Raw genomic sequence first — 19,392 nt, forward strand, 5'->3', positions numbered from 1 at the left:
AAAAACGGCCACAAGCCCCTTTTTTCAGCGCCGTTGTAACTTTGAATGGTCACTAAATGAACAGTGGCAAGTTGAGGACTACAAGCTCTTTGTTATTAACCAAAAGTCCTCCACTTGCAAGCAGTCGCCTAACTGGCCATGAGATCCCCTTTTGCGACCTTATGGGAAGGCTGCACTAGTCCTATACAGGACTACCTGTATTCTCAAGATGACGCTGAAAAATCTCATAAAGCATTCCTTCCCTTCTTCCTTTTCCCTCTCTCCCTCCCCTTCCTTCCTTCCCCTTCTTTCTTCCTTCCCTTCCTTTTGCCACCCCCTCCCCTTCCTTTCGTCTTCCTTCCTTTTTCCTCCCTCCCCTCCCTTCCTCTTCTTTCCTTCTTTCTTCCTTCCCTTCCTTTTGCTGCCCTCCCTCCCCTTCCTTCTTCCTTCCTTTTCCCTCCCTCCCCTTCCTCCCTCTTCTTTCCTTTCTTCCTTCCCTTCCTTTTCCTGCCCTCCCTTCCTTCTTCCTTCCTTTTCCCTCCCTCCCTCCTCTTTCTTCCTCTTCTTTCCTTCCTCCCTCCGCTTCCTTCCTCTTCTTTTTCTTTCTTCCCTCCCTTCCTTTTCCCACCCTCCCCTTCCTTCTTCCTTCCTTTTCCCTCCCTCCCCTTCCTTCCTCTTCTTTCTTTCTTTCCTTCCTTTTCCCACCCTCCCTCCTCTTCCTTCCTTCTTTCCTTTTCCCTCCCTCCCCTTTCTTCCTCTTCTTTTTCATCCTCCCTTCCTTTTTCTTCCTCTTCTTTCCCTTCTTTCTTTCGTTTTCCCTCCCTCCCCCCTTCTTTCCTTCCTTTCCTTTTCTTCCCTCCGTCTCTCTCACACCCCCACACAGAATATGTTAGTGTTGGGGGACAGATCATCATGGAGAAAATCTGTCCTTGTGATCGATAGGACTCAAAAAAGAATTTGACGGCGTCTAATTCATCCATCCATCCACCCATCCACCCATCCATCCATCCATCCATCTATCCACCCACCCACCCACCCACCCATCTTATATGCGATATTATCAACTTGGCAAATCCCTGTTTTCCAACTGCCCATGGCAAATGCCCCAGTTTGAAATAGATCTGGAAAAAAAAGAAATCAAAAATCAAATTGTTCCCTGATAACAAACGAAGAAATGCATTTTCACCTTGACTGCTCGGCCCCATCATGCTGAACCCTTTCCAAAATGTTTGACATTTTCCACCATCCCCTTTTCACAGACGACCAACCCAGGGCTGAAAAGTCAACGAGAAGCTAAATGACACGGCGAAAACCTTCGGGTATTTAAACTTACTGCAAGTAACCTCTTCCTGGATGAGCAGCTGCTACGTAAAGCTAAATTTCTTTTTCTTTCGTTCTTTCTCTTTCTTTCTTTCTTTCTTTCTTTCTTTCTTTCTTTCTTTCTTTCTTTCTTTCTTTCTTTCTTCTATTTAAACTTACTGCAAATAACCTCTTCCTGGATGAGCAGCTGCTACGTAAAGCTAAATTTCTTTTTCTTTCGTTCTTTCTCTTTCTTTCTTTCTTTCTTTCTTTCTTTCTTTCTTTCTTTCTTTCTTTCTTTCTTTCTGCTATTTAAACTTACTGCAAGTAACCTCTTCCTGGATGAGCAGCCACTACGTAAAGCTAAATTTCTTTTTCTTTCGTTCTTTCTCTTTCTTTCTTTCTTTCTTTCTGCTATTTAAACTTACTGCAAGTAACCTCTTCCTGGATGAGCAGCCACTACGTAAAGCTAAATTTCTTTTTCTTTCGTTCTTTCTCTTTCTTTCTTTCTGCTATTTAAACTTACTGCAAGTAACCTCTTCCTGGATGAGCAGCTGCTACGTAAAGCTAAATTTCTTTTTCTTTCGTTCTTTCTCTTTCTTTCTTTCTGCTATTTAAACTTACTGCAAGTAACCTCTTCCTGGATGAGCAGCCAATACGAAAAGCTAAATTTCTTTCTTCTTTCTTTCTTTCTTTCTTTCTTTCTTTCTTTCTTTCTTTCTTTCTTTCTTTCATCTCCTGTTTCATGGAGCTTGATCAAAGACCGGTGGGAACAGCACAAACAGGGTCCTGGCAACAATAACTACTCCTGCCGTAGTTCTCTGGCAAATTGTGGGAAATGGAGAACAAGCCCGAAGGCTTCTGGAGGCTGAAGCCACAACAATAACACTGGGTGAGTGGGCAGTGCGGCGAGATTTCAGCCATTTCTTCCTTTTGCCATTTCTTTCTCTGTAGCTCAGGTTTAACAGGTAAAAATGAAGTCTGAACTGATTCAGAAATGATTTTTGCCCCCCCAGTTATTGTTGCTTTTAAAACTAGATAATCACCCAAGTTCTGGGGGTGCTCCTAGACCCTAACTTTGGGCCATTAGATAAAAGCTGTGGTTAAGAACGATAACCGTTCAGATACTACTGTTAGTTTTCTCTCACAAGTGTGCAATTGTGACTCGGGTCATTTGATAAGGGACACAACTTCATAAGGGACGCAACTACCCTCCAGATAGGCTGGACTAGTCTGCAGAATTTGTTGTGCTGGTAGCAGATTCGGACAGCGAGGTGGTTGGGGAGGAACCTGGGCCAGTCCTGGAGTCTGGGTGTCAGCATCACTCCATTACATAATTAGGAAAGAAAGACTAAGAGACTCCATGGATTGGAAATCCAAAGTACTTTTACTAATTATAAATGGTAAGCAAGCAGTTGCGAAGCAAAGTCTACTTAATTAGGCGCGAAAGCGATTGATATATAGAATAGCCCATTCCCCACCCCTTAGGATCATAGCTCCAGGCCAATCATAAGTCCTTCAAGTGTCAGGTGTGAGATAACTTCAAACAGGCATCACGAAGATGGAATGTCGAGGCCGTTAATGTACGCGGGAAGCTCTCACGCATGCGCCATCCGAGCATCTCGAACATCCTAGAAGACTCCTCCAGCACATCAATTAACCCCTCCCAAATACCAGCCCTCCCTCCCCGTTTCATGGCAGCTGAAGCAACAGCAAGGCAGAAGCTGACACTGGGGAAGGCTCGGATGAGGGCTCCGTGTCGGACGCAGAGAGGGGGCCAGGACCATCCAACAGTTATCAGCTGCTTTCAGAGTCGGAGATCAGTGAGGCAGAAGAACAGCTGGAGCCTGTTCCCGGTGTGCGCATGCACAGAGTTGCCAGACGAAGGGAGCAGCTAAGGAACAAGAGTCGACTTGGGAGTAAGGCCACAGGTGGACGTTGAATTGCCCCTCCCACAGGGAATAAAAGAGGAGCGAAAGGGGAGTGGAGTTTGCAGGAGACAATTAGTTCCTTCTTGCATTCTTGCCAAGTATTGCGGCGCCTGAAAGACATCGGCCCGGCCACTCTCCAAGCCTGATAAAGGTCGGTAATTGTGACCTATCTTGAAAGATTGTGGGAGATGAAAGACTTTTGCTGGAGAAGAATTCACTGTAAATTAAATAAAAGCATTTTATCGGGACGAGGACTCGGCTTCGTGCTGCTGGGAAAGCTCAGGTCAGAACAGAATTTCCACTCAAAGCTGTCGAAGAAATTCAGAGCAAGAGAAATTCTCGAAATAGCCGACACACGGGTCCTTGTGTTAAATTTGTCGGTGAACACAGGGATTCCATTTCTCAGCATTTGTGCAACTCCTTACAAAGTGGGATCTGTAATCATCTCTGGTCGGGTGTTTACTCTGTTACACAAACACTTATCAACTCTGCTTTTTGGCATCTTGTTAGTTCTAACACATATATCTTACGCACGCCACCCTTCCACCACCAAAAATAATAATCTTTGGTTTCCTTCAATTCACATTTGGCAGTTTTGGGCCGATTAATTCATTAGGGAGTTTGACAAGCCCTTGGCATACTGGTTTGAAAAATTAGCTTAAGTTGTGTTTCCATTCACTGACGAAACTAGTGCTTAATTCACATTTATACTGACTGTAAAAGCTCACGGATGTGTTCTTTTTCCCAAAATATTTCACAAACGGAGAGGACTTCCTGCACGCCCACGTCCCATTTTAAAATACAACCTTGCCCCATATTCCACTTGAAGACTTGCTAAAAAAAAAGTAGATGGTCTTGTATACAATTTATGCGTTACAAAGCTAAAAGCCAGTTATAAACTTTTTTATAATTTTTTTTCACATGCTTCTGCACCACCGTGGGAATGCTTTGTCATTAGTACAAATTCTATGAGCAGAGAAACGAAGGAATGCATCTACTGAGATGAAAGGAAGCTTATCTTTGAGCTGCCGCTACAGAAAAAGATTCTTTTCAAAATTAGGATAATTATAGCTGAATAATGAAGGTGTTGGTTTTTTTTTTTTAAAGGGCAAACAAGTCCTTAAGGTTGTGAGATGAAGAATCGTAGAAAGAATGTCACGGCCCTATTAGAGCCCGATGAGGAAGAGGAGGAGGACAGACAAGGAATCCTTCATTCTGTCTTGAGGTTGGTTGTTTTCTTGCAGGCGTTTCATTACCTAACTAGGTAACATCATCAGTGCGAGCAGGGAGTGGGTTTGAGAGTGGATGATGATGGAGGAGGACTGTGGGGTCCTTGGAGCTCTCTGAGCTTGGTGGTTTTCTTGCAGACATTCCATTATAAAATCAGGTAACATCATCAGTGCCAGAAGGAAGTGGGAGAGGACTGGAGGAGGAGGAGGAGGAGGAGGAAGAGGAGGAGGAGGAGGAGGTTGTTAAAAAAACAACAGCAGCACTTTTGCTTCAAGGATAGACAAGGAATCCTTCATGCTGTCTGAGCTGGGTTGTTTTCTTGCAGGCGTTTCATTACCTAACTAGGTAACATCATCAGTGTTAGAAGGAATGGGAGTTTGCAAAGAGGAGGAGCAAATGGGACCATCTGACAGGGATTGGCCTGTTTGCAGAGGCCGGGACTGAGGACCATGCTGGTGCCTTCAGGCCTTGGGGGAAGTGGTTGACCAGATAGAGAGCTGCCTGCCTTCACAGACCCAGGGGAGGATCAGCTGCTGACAAGGCTGCGGTGCTGATAGGTAGCTAATCTCCTCTGATGAGGAACAGCTGCCTCCTCCACTCCTTCCAAGGGCAACGGAGGAGTAGAGGCGGACGGCCCAGAGAAGGGCTGCAAGGCTATTCGGGAGGAGGCCGACCCACCCCTCCTCACAAGGAACACCTGGAGGATGGAGCAACTTAACATGTAGCCATGGGGGAGTTATGGGGAGTTACTCTGTGCCGGGAACAATTGGCTTTGTGGCTTTGACTCCTGCCTTTTGGCCTTGCTTTAAGGACGGCCGTTAAGTCTTACCTTAGCCCTGCCTTGTTTCTTGTCGTTGGCCCGAGGACTAGCCACGTCATATGCCTGGACGTGGCCTGGCGGACTTTCCGGGTAAAACAGGGGCTGTTGTTTGGGGAGGGGGAGAAGGGCTGAGGGTGGAATTTTACTGGTCGTTGGAGGGCTGGTTTGTTGAACCTCTTCTAAAGGACAGTAAAGGAGTCTCTAACGCGGTGCCCCCCCGAATCTTTTGGGCACCAGGGACTGTGGAGAGAAGTTTTTTCGCGGGCCAGAAAGGGTGGGGTTTTGTGTGCTGCCTGCATCCTACGGGTGAGGATGTTTGTTTATGTGGCCTGGTTTCTGGCATGCTACGGCCCCATGCCAGTCCACGGGCTGGGGACCTCTGCTCTAAAGGCCTGCCTTGCCTTGACCACCTGGTCCAAAACCAAGAACTTCTAGTGCAGTGGTGGGTTTCAAAAGGTTTTAGAACCTCTTCTGTACGTGTGGCCTACTTTGAGGGAGTGGTTTGCCGGCCATGTGACTGGGTGGGAGTGGCTTGCCAGCCATGCGACCAAGTGGGAGTGGCTTGGCAGTCATGTGACTGGGTGGGCATGGTGAACTTGTAAAATGTGGTGAAACTCACTTAACAACGCTCTTGTTTAGCAACCAAAATGTTGGCTCAGGAACTCTGGCATTGAAGCGTGCAACTCTTAAAGCTGTCAAGTTACAAGACCCTTGCATCCCTAACCCTTTAGGAAAGAAAACCCAGGGGTGTTCAAACTTGACAGCTTTAAGACTTGTGGACTTCAACTCCCAGAATTCCTCCTCCAATCATGTTGGCTCAGGAACTCTGGCATTGAAGTGTGCAAGTCTTAAAGCTGTCGAGTTACAAGACCCTTGCACCCCTAACCCTTTAGAAACAACCCCCCAAGGGTCTTCAAACCTGACAGCTTTAAGGCTTGTGGACTTCAACTCCCAGAATTCCTCCTCCAGTCATGTTGGCTCAGGAACTCTGGCATTGAAGCACGCAAGTCTTAAAGCTGTCGAGTTACGAGACCTTTGCACCCCTAACCCCTAACCCTTTAGGAAAAAAAATCCCAGGAGTGTTCAAACTTGAGAGCTTTAAGACTTGTGGACTTCAACTCCCAGAATTCCTCCTCTCGCTCTTCTTCTTGATGATGTCCGTACGGGCGGGGGGAGGAAGCTGGAACCGGTTCTAAACGGCACTGTAGATTTGTGGAACCTCTTCTATAGAAGAGGTTAGAACTGGCAGGAACCCACCTCTGTTCTAATGCTACCATGCTAGCCCTGTTTATCCAAAGAATACAGATCGACCAGCCAAGGTTTACAGCTTTTATTAAGAGATTGATTCACTAAGGACCGCTGCCACCATCACCATTTAATGAAAAATTTACTTAGGCGAAGTTAGGTTTGAATTCCAGAGTATCAGAGCAGGACAGCTGTCCCGCACACACTTAGTTTGGACACGAGGACTCCTAAACCGTGGCTTTCCTTTCACTCGCATCACTCAACCAAGGCTTAGCCAATTTTGAGAACCATCTTCTTGCTGGAAACCTTTTTTGGAAGGTTTTCTTCTTCTTGGAAACCTAGACTGGGTCGTGGGTCATATAACATATGCGGGTATATGCATCCTTTTGTATTTATTTGTGTCATGTTTATGTAATATATATTAGAGGTAGTGAAAAGCGTGAAAAATGGTCGTAATTCACTTTTTTCGGTGCTGCTGTAACTTCGGTCACTAAGTGAACTGTTGTAAGTCAAGGACTACCTGTATATAAGTCTAAGTGCTATTGCTATTGATGAATATGCCACACATTATGTATGTATGTATGGATGGATGGATGTAGGGATGTGGTGGCTCAGTGGCTAAGACACTGAGCTTGTCAATCAGAAAGGTTGGCAGTTCAGCGGTTTGAATCCCTATTGCTGCATAACGTGAGCTCCCGTGACTTATCCCAGCTTCTGCCAAGCTAGCAATTCAAAAGCATGTAAAAAAATGTAAGTAAAAAAATAGGGACCACCTTTGGTGGGAAGGGAACAGCGTTCCGTGCGCCTTTGGTATTTAGTCATGCCGGCCACATGAACACGGAGACGTCTTCGGACAGCGCTGTCTGTTCGGCTTTGAAACGGAGATGAGCATCGCCCTCTAGAGTTGGGAACGACTAGCATGTATGTGCGAGGGGAACCTTTACCTTTTACTGGAAGGGAGGGAGACATTTTCCTCTTGCACTTGGGCTGTCAAATCCTAATTCTTTTAACAGGAACCCCAATAAATTTGTGGCGAGAAAATGAGATGTTACCCCAGAAACGACTGGCACATATGAGGGGAACCTTTACTCTGTGTGTGTGTGTGTGTGTGTACCTACACACACATACATTCATACACACCCACACACACACATGCATAGTGTGTTTATGTTTATACACCCACACCCCAATATACTATGGATATTCATCCACTGGTAACAATATGGCAAAGAAGACTTTATGTGGGTTTGTGACATAATTAAAAGGAATTTCATTAATTACCTTCCTCCAAGGAAAAAAAAAACCCGAGATCATTGTTAATTCCTTTTAACTGGGAAAAAAAATCACTATGGCAATATGAAATATAAACACTTGTGTGTGTCTGTCTTATGATGACTTTGTGACAAAAAATGCACTGAGATTTCTTTCTGGCATTTGATGTCTCTTCTCATTACGGTGGTTAATTGTCCCCACAGACTTCTACACCACCAATTCAGCTAATGGGCCATGAGTATCTACAGAGGAGAGAGGGCAGCAAATGACACACTCTCTCCACCGGTTGTGTACATATGTTAGAACACTGCGCACAAATACATAAGGGAATGGAGCTGCCATCAGGGCATTGCAGTGTGTTTTTGTCACTCCAGGGAAATCTTGGCTTGCTGGGGAGGCCTTGGAAGCCTGGATTAGACTGCTCTGTTACTGCATGTCAGGAATGTGTGCCTCTGTCATTCAGGGATGGGCGCATAGATATTGCATTTATAGCTATCTAGTCCATTGTGCTGCTTGTATATGCTTTTTGCCTGCTACCCACTTCCCAAGAGGAAGTTGGATCGACCAATCAGCCTGCAGGACACGCATCTCCACACATCGCCAAGTTGGGATTTGGGAGGTGTGCACATCAGCCTGCAGCCATCTGCTTACCCGTCAAACCCTTCACAGCATAGGAACTGTGTTTCCCCCAAAATCAGACCGGGTCTTATCTTAATTTTTGCTCCAAAAGGCGCATTGGGCCTTATTTTCTGATTATGTCTTATTTTCGGGGAAATACGGTAACGAAATGCATCCGTTCTGGCTGGGTTAATTTTCCGGTTGGGTCTTATTTTGGGGGAAACATGGTATATGGCAATGCCTACGGGCAATTCTAACTCACCTATGAATGTTAAGTTTGTTAAGTGTGTTTTGCCCCATTTTACGACCTTTCTTGCCACCGTTGTTAAGTGAACCGTTGTTCAGTTAGTCACCCAGCTGCCAAGTGAACCTAATGTCAGGGTTCCAAATAACATCCAAAATTAAATCAGAGTCCAAGGCAAAGTATTGCTCAAAGTTCCAATTTATAGAGAGTCGTGTTGGCACGTGACCCAAGAATTGTGCGATTGACATGCGCGCCGTCAAAACTGCGCCGACAAAAGCACGATTAGGGTTAAAACCTACGTTTACGCGTCCCACTATGTAGTTTGTTAATGACGTGATTTTGTTGGCGTGCATTTGTTGGCGTGCTTTTTTGGGCGCGATTTTGACATCACGGTTTTGTCGTCACGCATATGTCTATCGCGCATTTGTCGGTGAACCATGTTGGCACAACTGGGGAAACCCAAATCTGAGCTTTCCTACTGACAGAAAGTCACAAAAGGGGATCACATTAGCCCAGGATGCTATAAGTCAGTTGCCAAGTGTCTGAATTTTAATCTCGTGACTGTGAGGATGCTGCGTTGGTTGTTAAGTGTGAAAAATGGTCCTAAGTCACTTTTCCACTACTGTTGCAACTTTAAAAGGTCATTAAATGAACTGTTGTAAGTAAAAGACAACCTGTATTCTCTTAAGGGCTGGCAAGTAGGTTTAAAAATAGTTTCTATCCTTGGGCTGTCAAGACTCTTAAACACAACCACAATCACTCCATGCACGAGCGAAAACACATGACTACTTTTCTTGTTCTTTCTTTTTTCTTTTCCGCTAATCACTTGCATTGGGATTATTCTTTATATTATTTATGTCATTTGTATTTGTTGCCATGAATTGCACCAGTGAGCTAAAACCAATTTTGTTGTATTTATTTTGTACAATGACAATAAAGGCTATGCTAATACTAAGTAATTCAGCACGAAAGTCCTATTTGCGATGAAAAAAAAAATCAGATTGTGCAAATAGATGGCGGCAAGGAGTTAAGAGGTTTCTGTATAGCCTCCTGCATTGGAGTACAGGTAGTTCTCGACTTACGACCGCAACCGAGCCCAACATTTCAGTTGCTAAGCAAGACATCAGGTGGGTTTTGCTCCATTTTACAACCTTTTGTGCCATTACGGTTAAGTGAATCACTGCAGTTGTTCAGTTAGATACATGGTTGTTAAATGAATCCGGCTTTCCCATGGAGTTTGGTCACAAAAGGAGATCACCGTTGTTAAGGGAATCACTGAAGATGTTAAGTTAGTTAACCCGATTATTGTGAATCTGGCTTCCTCATGGTCTTTGCTTATTAGAAAGTTGCAAAAAGCAATCACATGACCCCGGGAGCCTGCAATCCGTCATAAATATGAGTCAGTTGCCATTGTCTGAACTTTGATCACGTGACCATGGGGATGCTGCAATGGGTGGTGTGCAGGTCCCTTCCTATTTTATGCTTTACCATTTACCATTCGGAGTATAAGACGCACCTTTTTCCCTCAAAAAGAGGGTGAAAATCTGGGCGCATCTTATACACTGAATGCAGCACCTTTAGGAGGCTTCCAGAGTGCTCTTGGGGTCTGGGAGGGGCAAAATGAGTGAAAAACAGGCCATATTTGCTCGTTTTTGCCCCACCCCAGCCCCCAGGAGCACCCTAAGAGCTCTGCATGCCCCTTTTTTTCTAAAAATGGCCGTTTTGGGGGGGGCAGCCCCCAGTAGCACTCTACAAGCCTCCCAAAGCTCTATATGCCTCCCCCCCCCAAAAAAAACGAGGCATGCAAAGGATTTGGGAGGCCTGCAGAGTGCAAAAACTTTTTAATTTACCTCTTCAAAATCATGGTGCGTCTTATGCTCCAGTGCGTCTTATAGTCTGAAAAATATGGTACTTCCTTTCTCAATAAATAAGAAATAAACCAAATACAGGAAAATGTTAGATGTTTCTCTGAAGCGGAGGAAATTAACGAAAACCCTACTCAATGAATTTCCATACAGGTAGTCCTTAACTTACAACAATTCACTTAGTGACCGTTCGAACTTGCAAGGGCACTAAAAAAAAGTGACATATGACCAGTTTCCACAATTACAAGCGTTGCAGCATCCTCATGGCCACATGATCGGAATTCAAACATTTGGCAATTGACTCAGTTTTATGACCATTGCGGTGTCCCAGGGTCACATGATCCCCTTTTGCCACCTTCCAACAAGCAAAGTCAACGGGGAAACTGGATTCACCTCACCCACGTGACCAACTTAACAACCGCAGTGATTCACTTAACAACCGTAACTAGCAAGGTTGTAAAATGGGGCAAACCACAATGAACAAATGTCTCGGTTAGCAACAGAAATTTTGAGCTCAATATGGTCATAAGCCGAGGACTACCTGTATTTAAAAATTAGACTCTCTGCAGTTAATGGGAATTTTTAAAAAAATATAGTCACATCTACATCCTTTTCTCTTTTCACAAAGAGAAAAGGAAAGAAGCCATTAAATTAGAGCAGGATTTGAAATCGGGACGTTACATTATGTGTTGGGGTCTGAATTAAGGAGCAAAATGTTTTAGGATGACAATGAAATAATCTTTATTCCCAATCCAAGAGGACTGAAAAATCAGTTTTCATCAAAAAGGAGCTTATTCAGGCTGTAGCACAAATACAGTTCCAAACAGAAAGCATTAGAGTAACTTTGAACTTAAAATAAATAACATGCCAGTCAGAAAACCACTTAGGAGCCGCAGAGAGATATCAAAAATCCAGTTAACAGTCTGCAAAATGAGCAATGTGAGAATTTGTACAACATTCGCAAATGGTTTTAATAATGGTTTATTAGCTACAAAGAGAGGAACCCAGCATAAGCCTGGAAGTGGGAGAATGGGTGGGGGAAAATGGGCTTTGGCTTAACCCAAACAAGTCAATGTTTTTGGGTGTTTGGACATACTGTAGTATAGCTTTTATTATCACTGTACATCATGTATACAACGAAACTGGACCTTGGAATAGAATAACAGAGTTGGAAGAGACGTTGGGGGGGGGGTGGTCTTCTAGGCCAACCCCCTGCTCAGGCAGGAAACCCTATAATAACATTTCTGACAAATGGTCATCCAATCTCTTCTTAAAAACTTCCAGTATTGGAGCATTCACAACTTCTGGAGGCAGGTTGTTCCACTGATTAATTGTTCTCACTGTCAGGAAATTTCTCCTCGTTTCTAAGTTGCTTCTCTCCTTGATTAGTTTCCACCCATTGCTTCTTGTCCTGCCCTCAGGTGGTTTTGGAGAATAGCTTGACTCCCTCTTCTTTGCGGCAGCTCCCGAGATATTGCAAGACTGCTATCATGTCTCCCCTAGTCCTTCTTTTCATTAAACTAGACATACCCAGTTCCTGCAACCGTTCTTCATATGTTTTAGTCTCCAGTCCCCTCTTATCTTTGTTGTCCTTCTCTGGACTCTTTCTGGAATCCCAAAATCTTTTTAACATTGTGTGTAAATTCAGTTTGAGAAGGAAGGTCTTCCATCATGTTCTGGTTGGGGTACATCTGCCAGGCTATTGGAGATAAGGTAGTAACCTGAACACAACTGGAGTAGCTACGTTGGATAGATCCAGCCTGATGTGTCTCGCCAGCTACCAGTGGGCTGGTGGCAGACTGGGCCCATGAGGAGGTTGGGGAAGAACTTGGGCCAGTTCTGGGGCCTGGGGAAGGTTCTGATGGATGCTCAGTGTCGGACACTGAGACAGAGACAGAGCTGCCCGACATTTCCCAGCCACTGGAGACGCAGCTGCCTTTGGAGGTTGCTGTGAGTAAGGAGGAAGAACAGGGGCCTGTTCCAGATGCATGTATGTGCAGAGCTGTTAGGAGAGGAGAACAAGGGAGGACAAGGAGTCGGCTCGGGAAGCAAAGCACACATGGATGCTGAATGGCCGCTCCCCGGCTGGGGAATAGAAGGAAAGGGGAGTGGTGGTCATAGCAATAGCAATATCAATAGCAGTTAGGCTTATATACCGCTTCATAGGGCTTTCAGCCCTCTCTAAGCGGTTTACAGAGTCAGCATATTGCCCCCAACAACAATCCGGGTCCTCATTTTACAACAGTTCTTCAGAATTTAATTTGCAACCTTTCTGCTGGGAGCTCAAGGCCTTGCAATTATGGCAAGGAACTGATAAGGTCTGTTACTGCAGTTAACTCTTTGAAGGACTATTGCCTGGACTTTTGGGTGTGTGAATGCCATTAATTCACAGGAGATAAATAAAGAGGGAGTTTTCCTGACAAGGAATCTGTTTCTTGTTTCTGCTAAGGCTGGGTCAGAACACAGCCTATTAAATAAGTCAATAGCAATAGCAATAGCAGTTAAGACTTATATACCGCTTCATAGGGCTTTCAGCCCTCTCTAAGCGGTTTACAGAGTCAGCATATCGCCCCCCACAGTCTGGGTCCTCATTTCACCCACCTCGGAAGGATGGAAGGCTGAGTCAACCTTGAGCCGGTGAGATTTGAACCACCGAACTGCAGATAGCAGTCAGCTGAAGTGGCCTGCAGTACTGCACTCTAACCACTGCGCCACCTCGGCTCTTATTAAGTCAAAGCTCACAGGCTTAGTGTCTTGGGAAGGGGGAGAATGGATTATACCAGGGGTGTCAATATCCAGACCTAGGTGCGGGATATGGTCAGATCCGGCCCGCAAGGCTGTCCTAGAAAATGTAAGGGGCCAGCCCACATCCATACGGCCGAGTCTACCCAACACAAAGAGAAAAGATCGGACCAGCGTGGCTTCGGTCCGGTCTACCCAATGCAAAGAGGAAACATGTCAGCAGTTTGGGGAGTGGCGTCAAGCTGGCCATGCCTACCCAGTTGCCACACCCACCCAGTCAGCCACGCACGCACGTCCGCCCCCCCGCCCCAAGGTCAACCACAGGCCTGATGCGGCCCTCAATAAAATTGAGTCTGACACTCCTAGATTATCTGCACCCGTCTTAAAAATGAGAACTGCTTCAGCACAATTCAACCTTTAGAATATAATAATCAGTTAAAAGGCAAATCTTTACGGACAAACAAAATTACAGTATTAGCAACATTAGTCTTTTTAAACTGATCTTTTAATTGAAAATCATCCGTTATAAAATATATGTTTTGATTTGCAAGCCAGGCCACATCCTCAAGCTAATTTACCGTACGGAGCTTTTACAAGATATATAACTCTGAGAGGAGATAATTCCCCCCCTCTAAGCTTTTCTGGAAGGAATAATTGTAGTTCAGATGTTTTCAATTCTGATTTAAGAGTTAAAAAAAGCACGGTTGACAGTATCCATGAAAAATACTGGCTGGCTGCTTCAGCTGAACCGTTAAAAGCCGTAATCCAACATTTTAAAGAAGCTGATCATTAAAAGAAATAATTAGAAAACACCCAACTGGCTTCAGTTTTTCCTACGGTTCCTTTCAAAGGGCACCACTAATTATTCTGGGGATTATTTAGTCAAGAACAACACGACACCGTTGAAACCACCCCAAATCCCAAGTCCACATACACGTAGTCCTCGACTTATGACCACAATTGAGCCCCAAATTTCTGCTGCTAAGCAAGGCACTTCTTAAGTGAGTTTTGTCCCTTTTTAATGACCTTTAATTCCTCTGCCTTTCAGGGAAATTACTTTCTTTATACATTTTTAAATAGTTAAAGGTGCCAGTTAGATAGTCCTCGACGTACGACCACATTCCTAAACAAGACAGCTGTTAAGTAAGCTTTGCTTCATTTTACGACCTTTCTTGCCGCAGTTGTTAAGGGAATCACTGCCGTTGTTAAATGAGTAACACAGTTTGTCAAGTGAATCTGGCTTCCCCATTGACTCTGCTTGTTAGAAGGTCGTAAAAGGGATTACGTTACCCCGGGACACTGTGACCGTCATAAATATGAGTCCACTACTAGGCGTCTGAATTTTGATCATTTGACCATGGAGATACTGCAATGGTCACCAAGGTGAACAATGGTCATACTTCACTGCATCCAACTGAATGCAGCCAATTTTCTGTCACCGGAGCTTCGAGTTTGAATCAGGAGTTGGGGGGGAACTTTAAAAAAAAACTAAACAGGTTCTACAGCCTGAAAAACTTGGAAAAATGGCTGGTTTAGGGAACAAAGCACTCTGGAAATCATTTTATGCCAAGCACCCCCCAGCTGGTCAAGAGGGAGCGAAGCCAGACAGATTTAGTTTCTTCAAAGCAAGTCTGGGAGGAAAAAAACCAACAACACAGAAGCTTGGAAACTGCCAGAAAATTTCCCCAGCATCCTTTATATTGGAAGCCAAGTCCCTTTGCCCTGAACTGACGTTTACGTAGTCACTGGGCTGTCCTTTTTCTCCTGTTGATACAGGTAGCCCTAGGCTTACAACAGTTCATTTAGTGACCGCCTGAAGTTACAACATGTTGTGACCCCACCAGCGGCCAGCAGAATCAGACAGTGAGGAAGTTTGGGAGGAACATGGAGGCTGGGGAAGGCTCGGACGAGGGGTTGAGGCCGTCTGGCAGTGATCAGATACCTGCCCAGCTAGATAGCAGTGAGGCAGAGGAACAGCAGGAGCCTGTTCTCAGTGTGCGCATGCACAGAGCTGCCAAAAGAAAAGAACAACTCAGAAATCAGGGTAGACTCGGGAGTAAAGTCACAGGTGGACGGTGATTGGCCCCTCCCATAGGACATAAAAGAGGAGCGAAAGGGGAGGGGGCTTTTGCAGGAAACAATTCGTTCGGTCGGTCGTTAGATTCGTTTCAGGAGTGTGAAGATCTGTCCGTGAGTCTCAGAGACTCTGTGCCCAGCACCTCATTGGGAAAAGATTTATATGGCAGCTTTCCAAGCTAGATAAGGTCTGTGGTCAAAGATATTCCTTTGAAAGACTGTTTGCCAGGCCTTGCTAAATGTGAAGGAGAGGAATTCACATTCATTTAATAAAAAGGGGTTTTGTCGGGACCAGGACTCAGCCTTGTGCTTTTTGGGGAAGCTTAAGTCGGAACACATCAGCACTGAATTTTTTTTGACTTAGGACTGTTTTTCGCATTTGTGACAATGGTCAGGTGGAGTGGTGAGTTGGCCTAGAGATGGAGCTCTCACCTCACCATCAGGAGGCTGTGGGTTTGACCCTAGGTAGAGGCAGGTGTTTCTCTCTCTGGGCACAATGAGAATATATCTGCTGAAAAAGACTCCGTATTGGCAACGGGAAGGGCATCCGGCCAGTAAACACTCATTTCATTTCATTGATTTGGTTTGTATGCCGCCCTATTCCCGAGAGACTCAGGGCGGCTAACAATAAAAAGGGGAAGGGATACAAAAAATAAAAATAAAAAACAGCAATTTAAAATTCACCAACAGTTGTAACCTCGAGTGGGGTTGGATAATTCAACAGCCCCAGGCCTGCCAGAACAGCCAGGTCTTGGTTGCTTTGCGAAAGGCCGGAAGGGTAGTAAGGGTCCGGATCTCCACGCGGAGATCGTTCCATAGGGCCGGAGCAGCCACAGAGAAGGCCCTCCCCCAGGAGGTTGCCAGCCGACATTGGCCTGCAGATGGAATTCGGAGGAGGCCTAGTCTGTGGGATCTAATAGGTCTTTGGGAGGTGACTGGCAGGAGACGATCTCTCAACTCAGCTTCACCCAGCTGCCCAGACTCCACCCCGCAAGGGATTATGGGTTCATTAACTTTCGGACTCAATTGTGGCCGTAAGTCAAGGACTACCTACATATGCATCAACGCATATATACCGGCAATAAAGTAAAAAGATAATAATAATTATCATAGTAAATGAGAAATGGCACTGCCCCAAAACATGTCAATTTCAGAAGTGTATGGGATACAAATAGCAGACACAATCCTTTAATGCTTAACTATTTTGTATTTGGATACTTAACAAGTCTGTATCAAAAGCATATCTAATTATATTTAAACAACCTAAATTTAAATTCCCCTTCTGCAAAGAATGTGAAGACTGTTAACGAGGAATATAGAAGCAATGAGAAGGTATTTATAATTTTATTGGAAATCACCCTCCGGGTGCCAGGCTCCATAGCCAAGCAATTAAAAGCTACATTTAAGAGTTGAATTGTTTTGATGGCCCATTTGAAAAGGACAAAAGCAACAAAGAAACTTGGGGGGGGGGGGCTGTGAATTTTCAATCTTTTAAAAGCACAGTCCACAAAAACTTCCCTTGCTAAAGAGCCTAGGACAGTGGAAACCTTTTTGGTGCAGAGTGCCTAAAGCACCCATGCTCCAAACCCCAAAATGCAATGCGAGCGCTCCTCCTCGTGCATGCACTTACGTCCCCTGCGCATGCGTCTCCCCCCCTTGCCTTGTTTTAGCTTCCAGGTTGGTGCAGGAGGCCTTCAAGGCCCATAATGGGGCACCGGGGCCCGTGCACATGCATGCAAGCCCCCAAAATGCAATACAAATGTCCCCCGCGCATGCACTCTGCCTCCCCCGTGCACGCATGCGCACATCCCCTGCATGTGCCCCCCCACATGCGCGGCAGAAACCCAAAGACCAGCTGGCTGCTTGGAGCTGGACTGGGGCGACGGTTGGAGTGCTCGCAGAGAGAGTTCTGGCGGCCACCTGTGGCACGCGTGCCATAGGTTCTCCATTATGGGCCTAGGATTTGGGAAGGGGAAGAAGCGGTTTTGATGAGTTACTGTTGGAAGATAGAAGAGCAGGGATGGGAGGATCCTTGAGATGTTCTCCAAGTTACTCCAAGATTTAAAATCTGCCGCTCTTCCAGATTGATTTTAAAATAAAACAAACCTTTTTCCCCCCCTTAACAAAAACCCACAATAACCATCCTTCACAGACACTAATTTAAGAACAGCAGGTTTACTGGGATCTTTTGAGTGTCCTGTGTATCTGAGCTGATATCCTACAAGAAAAGGAAGTTTATGGAGAGGCCTAGATGCTTAACGTGCCATGCATGCTGCTATGCCTGCAGGACGGCAGGAAACATAGGCAGGAACAGAAAGAAATCTTCAACAAGTGCAGAAAACAACAGACATTTTCTCCTGCCTATCCTCAGCGCTGTGAACAACCTCAAAATGAATCATTCGGACAGGTTTAGGAAATAAGCATCAAGGAGAGAGAAAGAGCTGCTTGACCACAAACAGTCATGTACAAAGAAAGGTTCACAAGTTGCCCTGTTGAGAGGATGACATATGAGAGAGAGGGGGAGAGAGAGAGGGAGGGAGGGAGGGAGGGAGGGAGAGAGAGAGAGAGAGAGAGAGAGAGGATAGATATATATGATATAGATATGATAGATAGATAGAGGTAGGTAGGTAGGTAGGTAGGTAGGTAGATGATAGAGATGATAGATTAGATAGATAGATAGATAGATAGATAGATAGATAGATAGATAGATAGATAGATAGATAGACAGACAGACAGACAGACAACCACAAATATTCATGCAGTTAAAGAAAGGTAAAAAAGTCACCCTATCAGAGATGGATGACATATGAGAGAGAGAAAGGGAGAGAGGGAGAGAGAGAGATGATATATATGATATAGATATGATAGGTAGGTAGGTAGGTAGGTAGGTAGGTAGGTAGGTAGGTAGGTAGGTAGGTAGGTAGATGATAGAGATGATAGAGATAGACAGACAGACAGACAACCACAAATATTCATGAAGTTAAAGAAAGGTAAAAAAGTCACCCAATTGAGAGATGGATGACATATGAGAGAGAGGGAGGGAGAGAGAGATGATAGATATATATGATATAGATATGATAGATAGATAGAGGTAGGTAGGTAGGTAGGTAGGTAGATGATAGAGATGATATAGATAGACAGACAGACAGACAACCACAAATATTCATGCAGTTAAAGAAAGGTAAAAATGTCATCCTATCGAGAGATGGATAACACAATAAACAAACATAAAATAAATAGATAGCTGTTCAACCACAAATATTCATGCACTTAAAGGTAAAAAAGTCGCCCTATGGAGAGATGAATGTTAATTAAATATTAAATACATACATACAGTACATACATAGTATACATACAGCTTGTAAACTAAAGAGAAGTTTTAAGGCATTGGGTGGATTATTGTGTCCTCTTTCTTTCTTATAAAAATCTCCATCAACTTCTGCTGTCGTAAATTTACCAAATTCCCTCAATCTACCTACATTAACCAGAAGGATTAAGTTATAGCCCATCTGTCTCCCAAGATATGGTCTCTTGGTTAAGAACAGGTAAAATGCCTTCGTGATCATATTTTGTTTGCTTGTTTACTTGCTGGATTTTCATCCAACCTCTTGCTCAGTAGTTCAAGGCACACTTGTGCACAATGCTGCAGCTTCCCATTTCTCTCAATAACACAGTCTGGATTCAGGAAAAAAAAATACCCAGAAACCTTCAGTGGGAGAGAATGGAGAAGAATTTTGATCTCTCCAAGGAGGATCCAGCACCTTTACCACTGTGTCAGATTTGACCATAACCCATTACTAAACTACTACTCAATTGTTGGTGGCCTGCCAAAAATAGTGGAGCTGTGAATGCTGCTAGAGCTTAGGCCAAGGGTGGGCAATTAATTTTCCCAAGGGGAGAAACTAAGACTATTGTGGGGAGACCAACCAATAGGCTTGTGAAGGTGTGTAGGCAGTTGCCTTCAAAATAAAAGCATTGCAGTTGTATTGTGTGCATGAAGGACCCTTGTTTACACTTGATTCAGTCACAAGGATGAATAGCGCGGGGGGGGGGGGACACGACACTATAAAA

General features: G+C 44.7%; 1 protein-coding gene across 2 annotated transcripts in view; it reads right to left on the reverse strand.

Moving 5' to 3' along the window:
* Positions 1–19,392, reverse strand: part of RSF1 (remodeling and spacing factor 1) — a 61,372-nt gene that overhangs the window by 33,599 nt on the left and 8,381 nt on the right. The gene's annotated exons all lie outside the window — the stretch shown is intronic.

The sequence above is a fragment of the Thamnophis sirtalis genome, unplaced genomic scaffold (genome assembly GCF_051295495.1).
Source record: "Thamnophis sirtalis isolate CommonGarterSnake01/CBP01778 unplaced genomic scaffold, rThaSir2_p1.2 scaffold_8, whole genome shotgun sequence".
Classification (NCBI taxonomy): Eukaryota; Metazoa; Chordata; class Lepidosauria; order Squamata; family Natricidae; genus Thamnophis; species Thamnophis sirtalis.